Below are 22346 nucleotides of genomic sequence, written 5' to 3'. Positions count from 1 at the left end.
AGTAGTCTCATGTGGAAACTAAATTAAAGTGAATTGCTTTATATTAGAAAAAAACAACACTATTGATCTTTGAAGATGTATGCTGGAGAGCTATGATAAGAATAGTAGGAAAGAAAAATCTGCTAGGAGAAAGTGTATGCTCTGAAAATGAATCATCCTGAGAACACAGTTTCTCCAAGCATATCTCACAGTAAGAGACTAAATTAATACCAAAAGCGGACCATAGATTTCTTTGAGATTCTATAAAATTTAAACCTCATTAGATCATCCAAAAGGATACCTGAGCTGCATTAACTGACTAAGTAGAAACTTAATATTGTTCCACCTAACAAATGGTGTCACTGACACAGAAATCAACCCTGTTTGATTTCTAGCTGGACCAGCATTTTCCAAACTCTATTCTGTGGAATGCTGGGCCTGGAGAACATTTGCTCCAGGAAATATTTAACAAGTACTGTACACATACCCATACTCACAATGCTCTATGATTAAAAAGTGTTTGGGAAGCACAGGGTGTTGTAATTCTCCTCTTGAGGTTCCTGATGCTCACTGGCTAATTAAAAGTTATGAGAATTCTTTTTTTAAAAGATTTTTATTAAAATATAGCTAACATACAACATTGCATTATTTTTAAGTGTACACCATAGTTATTCAACATTTATATACCTAAAGAAGTGATCACCATGATAAGTCCAGCAACCACCTGACACCATATCACGCTGTCACAATATTATTGACTATATTCCCCATGCTGTACATTACACCCCCATGACTTACTTGTTTTATATCTAGAAATTTGGACCTCTTATTCCCCTTCACCTTCTTCTCCCTGTTTTAAAATTTTAAATTACAGTTGACATTCAATATTATTTTATATTAATTTTAGGTGTTCAGCATAGGGGTTAGACATTTATGTAATTTAAGAAGCTCTGGTGTCCACCTGGGATTATACATTGTTGTTACCATACTATTGACTGTATTCCCTATGATTTACATCTCCATGATTATTTTGTAACTACGATATGTACTTCTTAATGCCTTCACCATTTTCACCCTGCCCCCAACCCCTCCCATCTATCACCCAGATAAATCTAGTACCCATCTCACACTATACATAGTTATTACAATATTATTGACTATATTCCTTATACTATACCCTACATTCCCATAACTACTTTGTAACAACCAATTTGTACTTCTTAATCCCTTCCACTTTTTCACTCACCCCCTAACCCCCCTCCTATCTGGCAACCGTCAATTTGTTCTCTGTATCTATGAGTTTGTTTCTGTTTTCTTTGTTTATTTTGTTCTTTAGATTCCATAATAAGCAAAATCACATTGCATCTGTTTTTCACTGTCTGACATACTCCACTCAGCACAATACCCTCCAGGTCCATCAATGCTGCCGCAGGTGGCAAGAACCTATTCCCTTCCATGGCTGAGAAATATTCCATTGTGTATACGTATTACCTCCTATTTATCCATTCTTTTATACAAGGACACCCAGGCTGCCTATACATCTTGGCCGTTGGAAACAATGCTGCAATGAACATATGGATGCTCATTTCCCCTCTAAGTAGTGTTGGGTTTCTTCAGATAAAGACCCTGAAGTGAAATTACTGGATTCTTCTTTGTCTCTTGTTATAGTCCATTTTGCCTGGTATAAGTATTGCTACACCAGATTTTTTTGCTGGTATTGTTTTCATTTTCATGAAATATCTTTTTCCCATCCCTTTGCTTTCAATCTGTGTGTATATTTTGATCTGAAGTTAGTCTCTTGTAGGCAGCATATGTAAGGGTCTTGTTTTCTTATCTATTCAGTCACTCTGTGTCTTTTGATTGAACCATTCAGTCCATTTCATTTAAAGTAATTGTTGATAGGTATGTAATCATTGCTGTTTTATTGCTCATATTTTTTGTCTTTTTTTCTTCTTCTTAAAGAAGTCTCTCTAACATTTCTTGTGATTCTGGTTTACTGTTGATGAACTCTTTTAGCTGTTGCTTATCTGAGAAGTTCTTTTTCTGTCCTTTGATTCTAAATGATAGCTTTGCTGGGTAAAGAGCTCTTGGTTGTAGGTCCTTGCATTTCATCGCTTGGAATATTTCCTGCCAATACCTTCTGGCCTGCAAAGTTTCTGTTGAGAAATTAGCTGATAGTCTTATGGGAGCTCCCTTGTAGGTAACAAACTGCTTTTCTCTTGCTGCTTTTAAAATTCTCTCTTTGTCTTTAACCTGTGGCATTTTAATTATGATGTGTCTTGTTGTGGGCCTCTGGGTTCATTTTGTTTGGGACTGTTTGCTTTCTGAGCTTCTATATTTATTTTCTTTGCCAGGTTATGGAAGTTTTCCATCGTTATTTCTTCAAATAGGTTTTCAATTTCTTGCTTTCTTTCTCTTCTCCCTCTGGTACCCCTATGATGTGAATGTAGGTGTGCTTGATGTTGCCCCAAAGGCCCCTTAAACTGTCATTATTATTATTATTATTATTATTATTATTACTGTTTGGTTTGGGTGTTTTCTGCTACCTTATCTTCTAAACCACTGATCCAGTCCTCTGCTTCATCTAATCTGCTGCTGATTCCCGCTAATGTGTTCTTCATTTCAGTTATTATATTCTTTATTTTTGACTCGTTCTTTTTTGTTTTCTATCTCAATTTTTAGGTTTCCTATCTCTATATTGAAGTTCTCCCTGAGTTCATTGAGCATCCCTATAACCAGTGTTTTGAACTCTGTGTCTGGTAGATTGCTTGCCTCCATTTTGTTTAGTTCTTTTTCTGGAGCTTTGTTTTATTCTTTTATTTGGGACATGTTTCTTTCTCTCCCCATTTTGGCTGCCTCCAAGTGTTTCTTTCTATATATTAGGTAGGGCTGCTATATCTCTCAGTCTTAGTAGAGTGGTGTTATATGGGAGGTGTGCTGTGGGGCTTAGTGATGTAGTATCCCTGGTCACCTGAGCTGGGTACTCCAGATGTGTCCCTTGTGTGGGTTGTGTGTGATCTCTTATTGTAATTGAGACTTGGTTGTTATATGCACATCTATGGGATGGATTCACCCTCAGTCTGATTGGTTGTCAGGACTCGCTGTGACTACAGTTGAGGAGCTGTTGTGCAGGGGCTGACCCTACAGAGCACTATTCATGTTAGTAGGGCTCTGATGCCTTCCCAGTCTGCACTTTGGGTGTGTCCTTGGAGTTGGCCTGGTGATGCTCTGGCTCGGTCTGAAGCTGGCCACCAGGCATACCAGCCCTGGGACCTACTGGGAAGGGCCTGTGGGAACAGAGCCCCAGAGAGCAGTTTCCAGGCTCTCGGCCTCACACAGAAAGGTGCTGGCTCAGGTAGTAGATGGTTAGTTATCAGTAGTGACTAGTTGACCATCAGCTGTTACCCACTTAGGTTAGCCGTTAGCCACTGGTATAATTGCCGCGGCCAAGATAGCAAAGGGTGGTGTAGTGGCGTGGTGTGGTGGAGTGTGGATTACGGATTGCAGAGAGGCGGGTTGCAACTAGCAAGTGAGGTTGGTTGGCAGAGACAAGTGGACGATGGGTTGCGGATCGTGTGGCTCCAGCTTCCTGTGTCTCCAACCCAGTCGCCAGTGAGACTATAGTGGTATGACTCCCCTACCTATGGCTCCGTGGGTGTTCCTTTTTGGCCTCACCATATCCTGTGTTCTTATGTGGGGAGAGGGACTAGAGACCCTGCATGCCACCCTGCGTGACACATGGCGCAGCGAGCCTGGTATGGTGCCGGCCAAAACTCTCTGAAGGATGGTGGAGCAGTTTGTGCATGTGAAAGCTCAGCTTCGGGAAGCCCATGAGGAGTGGCACCGGGAACGGGAGGCATGGTCTGCCTGGGAGACTCAAGCCTCCAGATGACACACCACCCTCTTGGCCATGGAAGGCGTTGCCTTCCTTTTGGTCATCTGCTGCTGCTGTACACTCGGAGGATTATGGACATCTTACACTGAGGCCACCACCCACTCGGATACCTGGAACAGTGAGCAAGATTCCGGCCAGGTAGAAATGGCATCTAACTCTGGGCAGGAGAACAGATGGCCCCCACACAGTGTGTGGTGCCTGGTGGCCACTGTTCTCAGGAGTTGGACCCCCCAGGAGGGGTGGGAGGACATGGATGGCTCTCTGGCTAGCGTGGAGAGGGCCCTGCAGGTTCTAGCTGAGCAGTGGCCAGAGGAGGCGAACGGTACAGCAGGACGTGTGGGCTGGATGTTTCTCACGGCCTTGAGTCTCAACACGGAAGATGCACTTAATGAAATGGCTCAGGTGCCGGACCAGGTGTCCCGGTTGGAAGCGCTGGAAGCCCGGGTCCGCCTGTTAGAACAGGGGCCCCACAGTAGAGACTCTGAGGCAGAGGCAGAGGAAGCGAGTGGAGACAATATAGCTCCCAACCCCCAAGCCTGGCCAATCTTGAAGCAAAAGGTAAAACATGAGCAACCTTTGGGTTCCGGGGGTGTTGCTGCCGGCAACGCAGCTGTGACTGAGTTCACAACCTACATTCCTTATACTCCCACTGAGTTGCAGGAGCTGGGGAGACGGTGCCAACAGTGCCCTGGAGAGCCAGTCTCAGCTTGGCTACTATGTTTATGGGATGAGGGGGTAGACAGTATTCTCTGCTCCCCAGGTGAAAAGGAAAAGCTAGCCTTCGTGACAGTGCATCCGTCCCTGCGACAAAAGTTACAGAATTGCCATAGGTTGACCCATGACCAGGGCAACCATACTCTAATGGAGTGGCTCACTGCTGCAGTACGCACAGTATGGGGACAGGCTGGCGAGCTTCCTGACACTGTGAGTCAATGGCAGTCATATACGGAACTTATTCAAATCATCTATGAAGTGGGTATGAGACATGCTATTTTCAACCGGGGGGCCAGATGATGATCTTTTTATAGCCAACATGAGAGATCCGGTTTTGGATACTGCACCTGCGAATGCTTTTGGATCCTTGGTTGCCATTCTTATGCCCTATGTGGGACAGCAGATCCATGAAGTTACAACTGCCATGGCCACCCTAGGGGATGTTGAAAGCCAGCGGCAAAGGAAGTTAAGATAGGAAGTCCGAGCAGTCGAGACCTGGAAGCCCAAACCAAAGGTAAAGGGAAGAGGTTGTGGGCCTCAGAGAGTAACACGCGCCCAGATATGGTGTGATCTTGTGGCAGCAGGGGTTAATCATGAAAAAATAGACCAACAATGCAATGCACTCTTCTTGGAACTTTGGAAACAGTTGTGTCCAGAACAGCAATTCTGGAGAAGCCTAAAGGAGAAGTCTGGGAAAGCGCAACCCGTGTCCCTCTAGGATTTCATGTAGCTGTTTGAGGCCAACTCCTTTCAGCTTGATTAGGGGTGGGGCCAAGGTACCCAGTCAGAGGGGACGAGCAGGGACCGAAGGCCCCATGTGGAACTGTCTATACATTGGTCCCCTTCTAATGTGCAGAGGGTGTTGGCCCTAGTTGACACTGGCGCAGACTGCAGTCTTGTTTATGGGAAACCAGAACTGTTCCCCGACCAGCAATCTGCATTGATGGCTACGGGGGAAAGACTGTGACAGTAAAAGCTATTTCCTTACCACTGGGTATAGGAAGGCTTCCCTACCCCGTACCTACAAGGTGTATGTCTCCCCCATTCCAGAATATATTCTAGGGGTGGACGTGCTACATGGTCTCAGTTTACAACGTCGGTGGGAGAGTTCCGTCTCCGGATCTGGGTGGTGAAAGCTTTGCATGCTCACCACCCTCCTCAAGTGTAGCTACAGCCCTGGCACATGGTTACAGTGTGACAGTACCACCTGCCAGGAGGGCAGGAGGAGATTGGTTGTACAATATTGGAATTGGAGAAGGCACATATTGTGAGGCCAATGCACAGTCCCTGTAACTCCCCAGTATAGCTTGTCAAGAAGCCAGATGGGACCTGGCAAATGACTGTGGACTATAGGGAGTTAAATAAGCTGACACCACCCTTGCACGCTGCAGTACCTTCAATTCACAATTTGATGGATTGTCTGATTGTCTGCCTGGGAACATATCACTATATAGTGGACTTGGCCAATGCTTTTTTCTCCATTGACATCGCGCCTGAGTGTCAAGAGCAGTTTGCTTTTACTTGGGACAGGAGGCAGTGGACTTTTCAAGTCCTTCCACAAGGATACTTGCACAGCCCCACTATCTGCCACGGGCTGGTAGCCCAGGATTTGGCACAGTGGGATCGCCCATCCTCTGTGGCCTTGTTTCTTTATGTTGATGATATTTTATTAACATCTGATTCTCTTTCAGATTTAGAGCAAGCAGTTCCCTCTTCTCTACCACCTGAAGTCACATGGCTGGGCGGTGAATGAGGAAAAGGTCCAAGGCCCTGGCTTATCCATCAAGTTTTTGGGTGTTATGTGGTCGGGTAAGACAAAGGTCATACCTGAGGCCATTATTGACAAAATACAAGCCTTTCCCCAGCCAACCAAGGTCTCCTAACTACAGATGTATTTGGGTCTGCTAGGATATTGGCGGGCGTTTGTAATCCATTTAGCACAAATGGCAAGGCCCTTGTAGAACATGATAAAAAAGGGGCCTCATGGGATTGGATAGAGGTTATAGAGCAAGTTTCCACAAAACGGACAATGCAGCAGGCACAGGCTCTGCAAGTAATAGACCTTGGCCGCCCATTTGAACTTGATGTTCACCTAACCCAAGAGGGGTACGGATGGGGCCTCTGGCAACAGCTGGAGCATCTCCAGTTGCCATTAGTATTTTGGTCCCAATTGTGGAAAGGAGTGGAAGTCTGCTACTCTCTAAGATAGAAACAGCTGGCTGCTGTGTACGCAGCCCTAGTGGTCACAGAAGCCATCACAGGAAGGGCACGGGTGTTGGTTTGAACAACTTATCCTGTCCAGGGGTGGGTCCGAACATGGACCCAGGGGCCCAAAACGGTGGTGGCACAGACCACCACCCTTGCCAAGAGAGCAATGTAGCACCCTTAGTTCAAGCCCTTTGAGCACAGAGCAACAAAAAGTCCTGGGTCCTGTGGAGCTTGTAGCCCAGGCTGAGCCCAGCGCTCTGCCTAGAGGGGAGGACTTGGAGCCCCCGCCCTACAAAGGACAGCCCCCAGTACCTGAGGATGCCTGGTTTACCAATGGTTCTAGCCGAGGGGCTGCAGCTGTTTCGACGGCTATTGGTGTGCAGCCCAAAACAGATACCATTTGGTTTGATACTGGGATGGGCCAGAGTAGCCAGTGGGCTGAGCTACGGGCTGTGTGGATGATAATCAGCCACGAGCCTGGGCCCCTAGTTATTTGCACTGACAGCTGGGCGGTGTTCCGGGGCCTAACTTTGTGGCTCCCTACGTGGAAACACCAAAACTGGTTGGTAGGACACCGTCCCCTGTGGGGTCAAGCCATGTGGCAGGACCTCTGCGACCTAGGGCAGAGAAAGGAGGTGACCCTAATGCATGTCACAGGTCACTCCCCCTTAGAGTCCCCAGGTAATGATGAAGCAGACGCCCTAGCATTCGTCCGATGGTTAGAAAGGGCTCCTGCCACTGATGTGGCCCATTGGCTGCATAGGAAATCGCAGCATGCTGGAAGCTGAACCGAGTGGCAGGTGAGCAGACTTTGGGGTCTGCTTTTGAAATGGCAGGAGATAGCAGATGCCTGCTATGACTGTGCCATCTGTGCCCAGGACAGCCCCCAAAGGCAGAGGCTCCCCTGGGAGACATAGCAGATTACGCAAGGGAGGGTGCACCTCACCCGCTGGCAAGTGGATTACATTGGACCCCTGCCTAAGGTCCGCAGTGCGCTGTATGCATTCACAGCAGTGAACACTGTTACAGGGTTGATGTTTGCTTGGCCGTGTCCCGCTACGGATCAGCGGCATACAGTGGTCATTCTTACACGGCTGTGTGCCCTCTATGGGCGCCCCCAAGTCATTGAAAGTGGCAGGGGTACCCATTTTATGGGGCAAGAAGTGAAGCACTGGGCTGCCAGGATGGACGTGTAATGATTGTTTCATGCTCTGTATAACCCACAAGCAGCTGGCATGATTGAACGCTATAATGGCCTTTTGAAGCAAGGTCTCCGGGTGTCAAAACACCCTCCCACAATGCGTGACTGGGCCTCACGTCTATGGGACATCCTGAGAGTCCTGAATGAGAGACCACGGAAGGGAGGGCCCGCACCAGTAGAAGCTCTGCTACATTGAATGGCTGCTCCCATTCAATTACAAGTTACCACAAGTGAGACTCTGTTAAAGTCAGGCTACGGCAGACATGGAAACATTTTGCTGCCAGCACCCATGTGCTTGAAAGCAGGGGAATGATAGCAATGGACTTGTCCCTGGCAAGTCAAAAACCACTGTGGGTGGTTGGGCCTGATAGCCCCATGGGGCCTGGTTTGACTCATGATTTGCAAGTGACGTCAGTGGTGGTGGCCGAGTGGCCACCGCAAGTGACTGTAGTATACGGAGGTCCTGATCCTGGGATGATTTTGTGGGGAACCTATGTGCTCTCACTATGGCCTATTATGGGGTCCCCTGTTCTGTTACACGTTGAAACTACACAAGGGACCCCAAGCACTGCCATAAAGGTCTGGTACCGCAAACCGGGAAAGGTGCCAGTGGCAGCGACCCTCCTTTCCCAGGACAAAAGCTAGCATGTATCCTCCCAGATGGAAGGGATTTGCCATTGTTGGTTCCTAAGACTACTATTTCTTTCCATCCGTAGGTGCCTGTAGACTAATATGGCACAGGGACCCTCATGGAAGACGTTTGTTACGTAGATTGTGAGGTGAGAACCTGTAGGGGTGGAGTGTGGGGACAGAGCCCCAGAGAGCAATTTCCAGGCTCTCAGCCTCACATAGAAATGTGCTGGCTCAGGTAGTAGATGGTTATCAGCTGTGACTATTTGGCCATCGGCTGTTACCGGTTAGCCATTAGCCACTGATATCACTGCCGCAGCTGAGATAGCAAAGGGTGGTGTAATGGCGTGGTGTGGTGAAGTGTGGATTATGGATTGCAGAGAGGTGGATTGCAGCTAGCAAGTAAGGTTGGTTGGCAGAGACAAGTGGACGACGGGTTGCGGATCGTGTGGCTCCTGCCTCCTGTGTCTCCAACCCAGTCGCCAGTGAGATTATAGTGGTATGACTCCCCTATCTATGGCTCTGTGGGTGTTCCTTTTTGGCCTCACCATATCCTGTGTTCTTATATGGGGAGAGGGACTAGAGACCCCGCATCCACCCTGCATGACAGGCCGGTTCAGATGCAGCCTATGCCCTGCCCAGGGCACACATGGCATGATCCAAGAATCAATCTGCAGATGGCTACCACCTGTGTAGCTTGGAGGTGCCTTGAGAGGTCAAGACATGAACTGAGGCCAGCTGCCACTAGTGCTGTGTTTAGGGCTGCTCAGCAAGAGGTACGAGGCATGCTGAAGCCAGATGCTGGGTTTGTAATCCTTTGAGAAATTTTAGGAAAGTCTGCAGCATGAGCAAAGGCAAGATGTTTATGTGGAAAAGCCGTTGAAAGCAACTTGGGTGGGTCTGAAATTTGGGTAGGGCAGGGCCTTAGGGAATCAGGGTGAACAAATATGTTAGACAGGTTGTTGGAGACTCAGATATGGCAGCTGCCTATGTCTGCACATCAGAAGAGGGGAGTCCTCAACAAATCAACAGTGGCTTTTGCCAGCTCCTCCATCCTGGAGAAAGCTGCCCCTCGAGCCCTCGCTCTTAGCCAGACAATTCAGTTCCTCCCTGTATGTCCCTGGTGACTTTGGAGCTGCTGTCCTAGCTCTGGAGCTCAGAGCAAGTGAGTCCTCCATCAGTGAGTACATCTGTGTGTGGGCCCTTTATGAGGATTGCCTGGAACTCCAGCTGGCCTCGTCTCACTCAGCAAGAATATCCTCTTGTTTTCATAGCAAGAATGTGTGGTGACTTCTCTCCCCAGCATTGGAACCAGGACTGGAGAACCTGGTTTGGTGGGACCCCTCGCTCCTCTTTGGGGAGAGGGGAACCTTCACATCTGAGACACCCCTCCCGATTTTTAATAGTCACAGATGGGTGTGAGACCAGGTTGTTCCACCCCTCTTACCAGTCTTGAGGCAGCTCTTCTGTATGTCCTTAATTGTAGGGTTTGGTTTAGCTTGACTTTAGGTGATTCTCAATTATGGTTGTTCTGTAATTTAGTTGTAATTTTGGTGTGGTCGTGACAGGAGGAAAGCTCAGCATTTACCTACTCCACCATCCTGACAAGATCTCCCATTTATGGATAATCTTAACACAGACTTTTTAATTAGAAGATTATGATGAGTACATGATCAATCTCAGACTCCACATGAAACCTTAAAGATGATAAAATCCCATAATAGGAAGACTATAGCTATGATTTCACATTTGTTTAATAGAAATAAGTGGCCTATTATTTTAATAGATAAAGATATAGAAGGAGATCAGTATCATATATATCTGAAATGCTTAATCATAATCTCTCCTTCATCACATGGAAAGCTCTAAAGAAAGTAAAATGCAATGTATAATGTAATCTGTCATGACACATGTGAGTAAGAAAATACAGAAGGAAGAAACATTTTAATTTAATATGAGGCACATCTGTTTTTATAACATTTTCTGTTATTGTTCTTATTCCTTTGTACCTTTTTTAATGTAATTTAACTTAACTCAATTAGGTTACACCTAACTGCAGGATTTAAAGACAATAAATGGCTAATCAAATAAGCATACAGAAGAGAGAGAGAGAGAGAGAGAGAGAGAGAGAGAGAGAGAGAGAGAGAAAGAGAGAGAGAGAGAGGAAGAAGAAGAAGGAAGAAGGAAGGATGGAAAGAAGGAAGGAAAGAAGGAAGAGAAAAGATCAATGCATAAAAACAAAAACACACAAAATACACACAGATTGTTTTGATGATCTCTTGGAAAATTTTTTAAATGTCCATGCTTTGCTGCCCAATATTGAGCTTAATTTGATTATTTCTTTTCTTTAAAAGACTAGGAGAAGCCATCCCATGCCACTTTTCTGACACAGGGCACTATTTCTAGATCAAGAACATACATTCTTATTCAGAATTTATGTGATTCAGGCAAAGACAAGAGTCTTACTCAAGTCATCGTGTACCACAGGGTTTGTGTAAGGACACATGCCAAGGAATCTGGAAAAAGGAATCTCAGCCAAGTAATCTTGGGAACTCTGGAAGAGCTGAGCACTACAGGACAGGAGCTGGATATCTTCCTTGTCTTTCATTTTTCTTTCAAATAACCTGCAGTTTTGTATAGCGGGTTTTGACAACTTAACCACTTTTCATTTGCCAGATTTGTCTTTGGTACATCAACTGATGAATGAATTTTTCCTTACTCCTTTTCTCTTTTCTTCTCTTTTCCTGCTTTTTCCCTTTGCTGGTTTTACTACTTAGCGGTTATATAATCTTGACTAAGTTACGTAATTCTTCTATGCCTTAGCTTCTTTCTTAATGGGAATAATACTAATATATCCTCTATTATTGTTGTAATGATTACATGAGTTATTGCATTTGTAATGCTCACAAAATTGCCTGTTACAAGAAGTTAAAATGTGATTTCTTATTATTAATAATTTTCTCCCTTCCTTTTTTGTTTTTCTTTTATGGAAACTATATAAATCTATTCTCATAAAATATTAAATTAATATAAAAGTGTATAGAGTAAATGTGAAAGTTCCTTCTTCTTGCCTCCCACTGATACTTTCCTTGGCATAGATAACAACTTGATGTGTATAATTTTAGTTCCTTATCTAGATATCTACATGCATTAGTATGTCAAATGCATACACAAACATATCTATCTATAAACACATATTATTTACGTAAATAGCACTATGTCATTTTTTTGTAATATCAATATATCTTAGATACCCTTTAATTTAAAACATATAATTCTAACACATACCTTTTGAATTATTTATTTATTAATTTATGATATTTATTCAAGGGAATGGGGATTTGATAATAACCAATAGGTAGGTTCTTTGCCATAGACGGTCTAGTGAAGGCGATGGATAATTAAAAATATGTAGCTCAATATTTAATGTCAAAAACTGGTAAGTTCTATGAAGAAAAATGAAGAGGTATAATGTAGAAAGGGTTGAGATCAGGAAGGTCAGGAAAGAATTCTGTGAGAGTGACATTTAAGCAGAGATCCTGGAGAGAATGAACCAGTCAAGAAAACTTCTGGAGAAGAATAATACACATAGGGCAATAAGCAAGTGCAAATGCCTATTATTTTGAAACAGTAAGTGATGGGGGAAAGAGACGAGGTGAGTTCACAGATCAGGGCCAGGTCACATAGGACTGTGGGTCATGGTAAGGATGTTAGATTTGATTTATTTTTTATTAATAATGAAATAAAAATTTATTTTTGTTTATTGAATCCCTACCTCTTTTTCTACAGTATGGATATAACATAGTTTTCTTAACCTTATTTCCTAATGATGGAAATATTTTAAGTATTTTTCTTATGAACATTACAAAGACCATCTTTGCCTCATCTCTGTGCACATGGGGATATTTCTCCAAGTTGTATTCCTTGTGCAGAATAACTACATCAAAATATGAGCACAATGTAAATATTGATAGATGCTGTCAAATTGCCTTCCAAAAAAGCCTTAATTTACATTCCCACCCATAGTTTATGGAAATGACCATTTTCTTTGCTCTTTTCAATATGGGACATTGTCACTCTTCTTATTTTTAATAACCCAATGACTAAAAAATGATGTCTTTCTTCTGTTTTAGTTTGCATTTTCATGATTGTTAATAAAACTGGGAATTCTTTCATAGGTTTATAATCATTTTGATATTTTTTCTAATGAATAGCCTATTGATCAAATTTCCTTTCCAGGTTATGTCTGTGGCCAAGCTTTGAACTGGCTTCCTTTGGGTCAAGTGTCCACGTGCAGTACAGTCAGCTCGGTCTGGAAGTCTGAGGTTATACAATACGAAACATAGCTTGCTAAGGCTGCTGCTCAACATGGGCTGTAGGTAGCACATGAGTACCTATAAAGTATATGGGCAAAAGATACCCTGATAAATGCCCAGTGCAATTTGATGATGAGTGAAATTAGGAATGAATGAAACCCAATATTTATTGACCACAGACTAAAAGTGAAGCTCTATTTTCGATGCTATAAGGGACAAAAGTTAGACAAGATAGTGTCACTGTCCTCAAGATACTTGTAATCTTATAAGGAGAGATCACAGGCACGAAACTAATTATAATTCAGAATGTAATGTAAATTTCCAAAGAATGACACAAACCAAATGATAATGTAATTCTGAGCAAAAGATAAATCACATTCAGCTGTGAACTTTGCTAAAGTTTGGTGCTCTAGATTTTGAATATGTGCAGGAATGTTTTAAAGTGGCTTTATAAAAAAATAATTTTATACTAATGCAGAATATAAAAAAAGTACAAAGGGAGAAGTATAAATAAACTACAGTCTCACCACTGAGAAAAGCATGTGATTTTGTTTTGAGCTTATGATTCTTAATATTTTTTAGGAGATCCCACAAGACATTTATATATATACATATATATATATATATATATATATATACACACACATATATACGTATATATATTTCATATGAATAGATGTAAGTAGTTTTACGTAAAATTTACATTTTGATTTTTATGGGCAAAGACCTTGTCAGTATTTGGTTCATTGGCTAATACAGGCACTCAGTAAATATTTGTTGAATGAATGGACATTCTATAACTTGTTCGTTCTATGTTAATAAAGATATGTCTAGCTAGTCATGTCTATACAAGTAGATTGCATAGTATTTCATTACTTGTATAAATTATTTAACCAGGCTCCCATGAGTAAACTTTTAGGTTTCTTTTCTTTTCTTTTTTTTTTTTTTAATTTTATTTTATTAAATTTATTGGGGTGACAATTGTTAGTAAAATTAAATAGATTTCAGGTGTACAATTCTGTATTACATCATCTATAAATCCCATTGTGTGTTCATCACCCAGAGTCAGTTCTCCTTCCATCACCATATATTCGATCCCCCTTATCCTCATCTCCCACCCCCCACCCCCCGCCCTCCTTACCCTCTGGCAACCACTAAACTATTGTCTGTGTCTATGAGTTTCTGTTTCTCATTTGTTTGTCTTGTTCATTTGTTGTTTTTGGTTTATATACCACATATCAGTGAAATCACATGGTTCTCTGCTTTTTCTGTCTGACTTGTTTCGCTCAGCATTACTCTCTCAAGATCCATCCATGTTGTCACAAATGTTCCTATATCATCTTTTCTTACTGCCAAATAGTATTCCATTGTGTATATATACCACAACTTCTTTATCCATTCATCTATTGAAGGACATTTTGGTTGTTTCCATGTCTTGGCCACCGTAAACAAAGCTGCAATGAACATTGGAGCACACGTGTCTTTATCTCTAAATGTTTTCAGATTTTTTGGGTAGATACCCAGGAGAGGGATTGCTGGGTCATATGGCAATTCTATTCGTAATTCTTTGAGGAACCTCCACACTGCCTTCCATAACGGCTGCACCAGTCTGCATTCCCACCAACAGTGTATGAGGGTTCCTTTTTCTCCACAGCCTCTCCAACATTTGCTATTATTTGTCTTGTTGATGATAGCCATTCTGACTGGGGTGAGGTGATATCTCATTGTGGTTTTGATTTGCATTTCTCTGATGATTAGTGATGTTGAGCATTTTTTCATATGTCTATTTGCCATTTGTATGTCCTCTTTGGAGAAATGTCTCTTCAAGTCCTCTGCCCATTTTTCAATTGGGTTGTTTGTTTTTTTGTTGTTGAGTTGCATGAGTTCCTTGTATATTCTGGATACTAGCCCCTTATCGGAGGCACTGTTTGCAAAAATCTTCTCCCATTCAGTTGGTGGCCTCTTTATTTTGTCAATGGTTTCTTTTGCTGTGCAGAAGCTTTTAAGTTTCATATAGTCCCATTCGTTTATTTTAGCTTTTACTTCCATTGCCTTTGGAGTCAAGTTCATAAAATGCTCTTTGAACCCAAGGTCCATAAGTTTAGTACCTATGTTTTCTTCTATGCAGTTTATTGTGTCAGGTCTTATGCTTAAGTCTTTGATCCATTTTGAATTAACTTTGGTACATGGTGAGAAATAGCAGTCCAGTTTCATTCTTTTGCACTTGGCTATCCAATTCTCCCAGCACCATTTATTGAAGAGGCTGTCTTTGCTCCATTGTATGTTTTTAGCTTCTTTGTCAAAAATTATCTGTCCATATTTATGTGGTTTTATTTCTGGGTTCTCAATTCTATTCCATTGGTCTATGTGTCTGTTTTTCTGCCAATACCATGCTGTTTTGATTATTGTAGCCCTGTAGTACAAGCCAAAGTCAGGAAGTGTGATACCTCTAGTATTGTTCTTTTTTCTTAAGATTGCTTTGGCTATTCGGGGTCTTTTGTGGTTCCAAACAAATCTGATGATTTTTTGTTCTATTTCTTTAAAATATGCCATTGGGATTTTGATGGGGATTGCATTGAATCTGTATATTGCTTTGGGTAATATGGCCATTTTAACTATGTTGATTCTTCCAATCCATGAGCACGGAATGTCTTTCCATTTCTTTGTGTCTTCTTCAATTTCTTTCAAAAATGTCTTCTAGTTTTCAGCATATAGGTCTTTCACATCCTTGGTTAAGTTTATTCCTAGGTATTTGATTCTTTTTGCTGCAATTGCAAAAGGAATTGTTTTTTGTATTTCTTTTTCTGAGATTTCATTGTTAGTATATAGGAAGGCAATGGACTTTTGTGCGTTGATTTTGTAGCCGGCAACTTTACTGTATTCGTTGATTGTTTCTAATAGCTTTTTGGTGGAGTCTTTAGGGTTTTCTATATATAGCATCATGTCATCTGCAGAGAGATAATTTAACTTCTTCATTCCCAATTTGGATGCCTTTTATTTATTTCTCTTGCCTGATTGCTCTGGCAAGGACTTCCAACACTATGTTGAAAAGCAGAGGTGATAGGGGACAGCCCTGTCGTGTTCCTGAACGTAGAGCAAAGGGCTTCAGTTTTTCTCCATTAATTATGAGATTAGCAGAGGGCTTGTCATATATGGCCTTTATTATGTTAAGGTATTTTCCTTCTATACCCATTTTATTAAGTGTTTTAATCATAAATGGATGTTGTATCTTGTCAAATGCTTTTTCTGCATCAATTGATATAATCATATGATTTTTGTCCTTTATTTTGTTTATGTGATGGATCACATTGATGGATTTGCGTATGTTGAACCATCCTTGTGCCCCGGGGATGAACCCCACTTGGTCGTGATGAATAATCTTTTTAATGCATTGTTGTATTCGATTTGCTAGAATTTTATTTAGGATTTTTGCATGGGTATTCATTAGAGATATTGGTCTGTAGTTTTCTTTTTTTGTGCTGTCCTTACCAGGTTTTGGTATCAGGGTAATGTTGGCCTCATAAAATGAGTTAGGGAGTACTGTCTCTTCAATTTTTTGGAAGAGTTTGTGCAGAATTGGTATTAGATCCTCTTTGAAGGTTTGGTAGAATTCACTAGTGAAGCCATCTGGTCCCGGACTTTTGCTTTGGGGAAGGTTTTGGATGACTGATTCAATTTCGTTACTGGTGATCGGTCTGTTTAGATTTTCCAGTTCTTCATGGTTCAGCCTTGGAAGGCTATATGTTTCTAAGAACTTGTCCATTTCTTCTAGGTTGTTGAATTTGGTGGCATATAGTCCTTCATAGTATTCTTGGATGATCCTTTGTATTTCTGTGGTGTCCGTGATAACTTCCCCTTTTACGTTTCTGATTTTGTTAATCAGTGTCTTCTCTCTTTTTATCTTAGTAAGTCTAGCCAAGGGCTTGTCAATTTTGTTAATCTTTTCAAAGAACCAGCTCTTTGTCATATTAATTTTTTCCATTGTCTTTTTGTTCTCTATTTCATTTAGCTCTGCTCTAATTTTTGTTATTTCCTTTCTTCTGCTGACCTTGGGTTTTACTTGTTCTTCTTTTTCTAGTTCTTTATGGTGTAACATGAGGTTATTTATTTGGGAGTTTTCTTGTTTCTTGAGATAGGACTGTAATGAGATAAATTTCCCTCTTAAAACTGCTTTCGCTGCATCCCAAAAATTTTGGTAGGATGTACTTTCATTGTCATTTGTTTCTATGTATCTTTTGATCTCTCCTCTAATTTCTTCTTTGACCCAGTCCTTCTTTAAAAGTATGTTATTTAATCTCCATGTATTTGTGTTTTTCCCCGCTTTCTTTTTACAGTTGATATCCAATTTCAAAGCCTTGTGATCAGAGAATATGCATGGTATGATTTCAATCTTCTTAAATTTGTTGAGACTGATTTTATGTCCCAATATATGGTCTATCCTTGAGAATGTTCCATGTACACTAGAAAAGAATGTATAGTCTGATGTTTTAGGATGAAGTGCTCTATAAATGTCAATTATGTCCGTTTCATCTAATGTGTCATTTAGGGCTACTATTTCATTATTTATTTTCTGTTTGGATGATCTATCCATAGCTGTCAATGATGTATTTAAGTCCCCTAGTATAATTGTATTTTGGTCAATTTCTCCCTTTAGTTCTGTTAGTAGTTGCTTGGTATATTTCGGTGCTCCCTGATTGGGGGCATAAATATTGATGACTGTTATGTCTTCTTGTTGTACAGTCCCCTTCACCATTATGAAATGTCCATCTTTGTCTCTTGTTATCTTTTTCACCTTGAAGTCTGTTTCATCTGATATCATTATGGCTACACCTGATTTTCTCTGGGTACCATTTGCTTGGAGTGTCAATTTCCACCCTTTCACTTTGAGTCTATGCTTGTCCTTGTAGCTGAGATGTGTCTCTTGGAGAGAGCATATGGTTGGGTTTAGTTTTTTGATCCAATCTGCTACTCTGTGCCTTTTTATTGGTGAGTTCAGTCCATTGACATTTAGGGTGATTATTGATATGTGAGGATTTCCTGTCATTCTATCTTTAGTTTTCTGGTAAGGCTGTGTCTCCATTGTTTCTTTGCCTTTTTGTTGTTGTCTATTATTTCTGTGTGGTGGTATTCTATGATGTTTCCCTCTGTTTCTTCTTTTATTTCAGTATATATTTCAATTCTGGATTTATTTTGAGTGGTTACCCTTAAGTTTATGTAAAAGAAAGTTTGATATTTAGAGTATTCCATTTTCTTCAGCATGCTTACTTTCTCCATTCCCACATTCCGGTTCAGGCCTTTACTCTCCCCCTTTTTGAGTTGTGGTTGCCACAAATTGTCCCTGTTGATGGTGGTCGAATAGCCTCCTTTAGTATTTCTTGTAGTGCAGGTCGTGTATTAGAAAATTCCCTCAGCTTCTGTATGTCTGGAAAGGTCTTTATTCCTCCTTCATATCTAAAGGATATCTTTGCTGGATATATTATTCTTGGCTCATGGTTTCTCTCTTTCAATAGTTTGAATATTTGGTTCCACTCCCTCCTGGCTTGTAGAGTTTCTGCTGAAAAATCTGATGATAATCTAATGGGCTTTCCTTTGTAAGTTACCATCTTCTTTTCCCTGGCTGCCTTGAGGATTCTTTCTTTGGCGTTGATTTTAGACAGCTTCAATACAATGTGCCTTGGAGAAGGCCTGTTGGGATTGAGGTAACTAGGTGTTCTATTTGCTTCTTGGATTCGAGGGTCCAGTTCTGTCCACAAATTTGGGAAGTTCTCATCGACAATTTGTTTGAATATATTCTCTGTTCCCTTCTCTCTTTCTTCTCCTTCTGGTATGCCCATTATTCTTATATTGCTCTTTCTGATGGAGTCAGAAAGTTCTTGTAGAGTTCTTTCATTTCTTTTAAGTCTCAAGTCTCTTTCTTCTTCTATTTGTGTCATTTCCAGGTTTCTATCTTCGATGTCACTGATTCTTTCCTCCATCTGGTCAACTCTACTACCTAAGCTGGCTATTTCATTCTTAATTTCTTCTATTGAGTTCTTAATCTCCAGAAAGTCTATTTGGTTCTTTTTTAAGATTTCAATCTCTTTCGTAAAATGCTCATGCTGTTCTTTGATTGAGTTTCTGAGTTCATTTAACTGCCTATCTGTGTTTTCTTGTATCTCGTTGAGTTTTTTCAGAACTGCAATCTTGAATTCTCTGTCATTTAAGTCACATATTTCTGTATCTTTATGTGCCTTCTCTGGAGATTTTTCACTTTCTTTCTGAGCTATCTTGTTGCCTTGGTTATTCATGGTGATTACTGGTTTACTATTTCTCTTCCTAGACATCTACAGGAGTGACTTCTGCAACAGGTTGATAGAAAGTGGTCTTTCTTTTGTTTGCCAGTACTTGTTGGTAGAATGTTTTATTATTTCTCCAACTGCAACTTATTTTTCTTCTCCCACACGGTAGTGCTGTGTTTTCTCTGCACTATTCCTGCCTCTCACACAATCGGGGGATTCCCTAGGAGACGGGCTTCTCCTCTGTTTATAGTTCGTCTAGGTCACAGGGCTCAGTGTCCCGGTGGGTATGCGGAGAGCTTTTGATGTTCCAAAGCTCTTCCTGCTCCTGATTCAGAGCCCATATATTTCAGCAGTTCTGTTTACTCCTGCAGGGATCCGCCCAGATAGGTGGGGTCAGGGGCGGGGTGAGTTGTGAGAGGTGGCCCAGAGCAATGGCAGCGACCACCACCACAGCTGGTCCTGCTTCCACAGCTCTCTCCCTTTTGCTGGAACTAGTTGGGCTGTGAATTTGTGTTTGCGCCCACAGTTCTCAAAACAGCAAATTTTCTGTTGTTTTGATCTGACACTGCTACTGTTTCGCTTCTAGCACCGGGCAGGTGGGGGCGGGGCGAGTTCTGGGAGGGGAGGGAGGGGGCGGCTAGTCTCAGTGCCTAAGGCTCCGTTCTCTGCTCGGCAGTGCGGGCTTAAACCACCGTTTTCAGCCTTTTTCCCTCAGTCTTTTCTCCGAGGTCTCTGCCGTGAGCGTTGGGTTCAGCCGTGTTATATGCTGCCCCCTCAGCCCTGTGGAGCCCTGGCGGAGCCCTAGCAGTCCGAGTTCTTCCCTCTCCCGCAGCTGCGGTGGTTCCGGGAAGCAGCGAGCTCGGCGCACTGAGCTGGGTCTGCGTCCTGCGCCCGCGCGGCTCCGTCTCCGCGCGCTTCTCCCTTTCCTCCTCCTCCCTCCACTCGCGCGAATCTCCCACCTGTAGGTGATTTCAGTCGGTAGTGGGCCTCTTCGTCTTGCCTGTCTGCTGTGCAGGGAGTCCTTTGTGGAGTTTTTGTTGTTCGATTCTTGTAAATTCCAGGGGAGCTTTACAGAGGCTCACCTCACGCCGCCATTTTTCTGGAAGTCTAGGTTTATTTTCAGATATACTTTATTTTAAACAACAGTGATAAGAACAACCTTATTTTATGCTGATGTGATTACTTCCTTAGGGTAAATTTTTAGAAATGAGTTTTCTGTCTAAAAAATGTAGTGTATTTTAGAAGATTGTAATGTATATAGCCAAACTACCCTCTTGCATGGAATTGTGAATGAAATTCCCACCAACAGGACATAGCAGCATATATTTCCATACACTGGCCAAAACCAAGTTTTGATGTTTTGATGTAGGCAGAAGTGAGACATTCTAGTTGTTGTTTAGTGTAAGTTGTGTGCGGGCAGGTAGTTGTGTGGGGGCAGGAAGTATATTTTAAACAAACATTATTGTAGTAGCTTTATTTCACGTAGTTTACATGACCAGAACTCTTCAGTTTTTCTTTTTTTAATGTCTGTTCAATATTTGTCAAATTTATTTTACTAATTTTTACTCTTGAAAGCCATAGGCTGGTTCAAGCAAGCATCAGAAATAGATATCCATATGTATAATGTATCTTCTTGTTTCACATGAGGAACAGGGATTGGAATTTGAATTTTTATCTCTCTATTATTGAAACTGAGTTTCACAGCTTCTTAGTAAGCTCCTAAACTACCACAGTGTAACTGTAATCATGAGTCGATTTTCAGTTATTTCAAAAGAATTTTCTGTGGATGGTTGTGCCAGTTACTAAGTAATTGTCTCTCAGCGCCAAACCAGCCTTTATAATTGCTTTCTTTGTGAAGCTGAATCTGGGACTCTGTAACCCTTATTTCCGCTTTGCCAGCTGACTTCCTGTTCCACTCTGCCAGTGGGGGACAGCACAGGGAAACTGTAAGCCTGGAGAAGAAAGAAGGGACTTTCCCTTTTCTGTTCACTCCATTGGCTTTCTGACTGCTTACAGTTCCTGTGAGCTCACCTTGCAATACCTCTTCAACCCAGAAGTAACAGTTTTCTCTATGTAGCAGCAGCTGAGTTTACTTAGCAGTTTTTCAGCACCATGTGGAACAAGCCTCATTGTGCCACCCTTATAAGTCATCAGCATTAGTCAACAGTGTCCCATCTTCTGAGGCCGGGCAGCCCCTTGGGTATTTCTTCTCCAAGCTCAGAAATACCAGTGCCTGTTGAGCAGCTGAACCATTACCTTCTCCTCAAAGGCCTGAGTTTCAGTTCTGCAGGAGCCCTCCTCTGTTTCTAGAGTTTAATAATTCCAACCTTTCCCCCTTTGTTCTTTAAGCTATAGGAACAGTATCTGCTTTCTGCAGTTGCTGACTCTGTGGTAACTTAGTGTTTGTTCTCTTTTTATTTTTCAGGTACCTAGCCCACAACTTTATACCTAGTTGATGATTCTTTATATGAAATTCTTGTTGTTCAATAACTGGATTGTTTTCTATTCCCTTACTGAACCCTGAGAGAGATGATGGTCATAGAAGAAAAGTGGAACTTTAGTACTGAGTATATGATGAAATCAAGTTGTGTATTTTTTAAGAGCAAATGTTACTTATTTAGAGCCACCCAGTGTATATGTGACTCCCTAGAAGAATTTCATGAGACAGGAGAGCATGAAGAGAACCAAGGGTTGAAGCCAATTCTTAATAAGTGTGGTTCTTAAAATGTGCCCATATGGCATTGTTTTCACCACAGAGAGATCCTCAATGCCTCTTTGCATTTTTTCCTCCAGTGTCATAGAGTCATATCTTCGCAGGAGTAGCAGGATGGATTTTCATGATAGAATCTGGCTAATAATGGGTTGTTTGCAGAGCTGAAGTGTTTCAGTGACCTGAAGTTATTCCAGGAGCTGCAATTACCTACAGAGGATAACTGTGGACACTCTATTTGGGGAAATTCAGGGAAATGTCATAGAGGTGTACCTTGGAAATGGCTATGTGTGTAAGCTGTGGTTGAGAGCAAGATTTCAGGATTTAGTGCCTTGAGACACAACCCCTATATGAGCGACTGTGGTCATAACAAATTCCCCTTTGATCCTCATTTTCTGTCAAATTTGATGTTTCT

This window comes from Rhinolophus sinicus, chromosome 17 (genome assembly GCF_057876585.1).
Source record: "Rhinolophus sinicus isolate RSI-liver-muscle chromosome 17, RSI-T2T, whole genome shotgun sequence".
NCBI lineage: Eukaryota > Metazoa > Chordata > Mammalia > Chiroptera > Rhinolophidae > Rhinolophus > Rhinolophus sinicus.
This window is presented reverse-complemented; position numbering follows the sequence as displayed.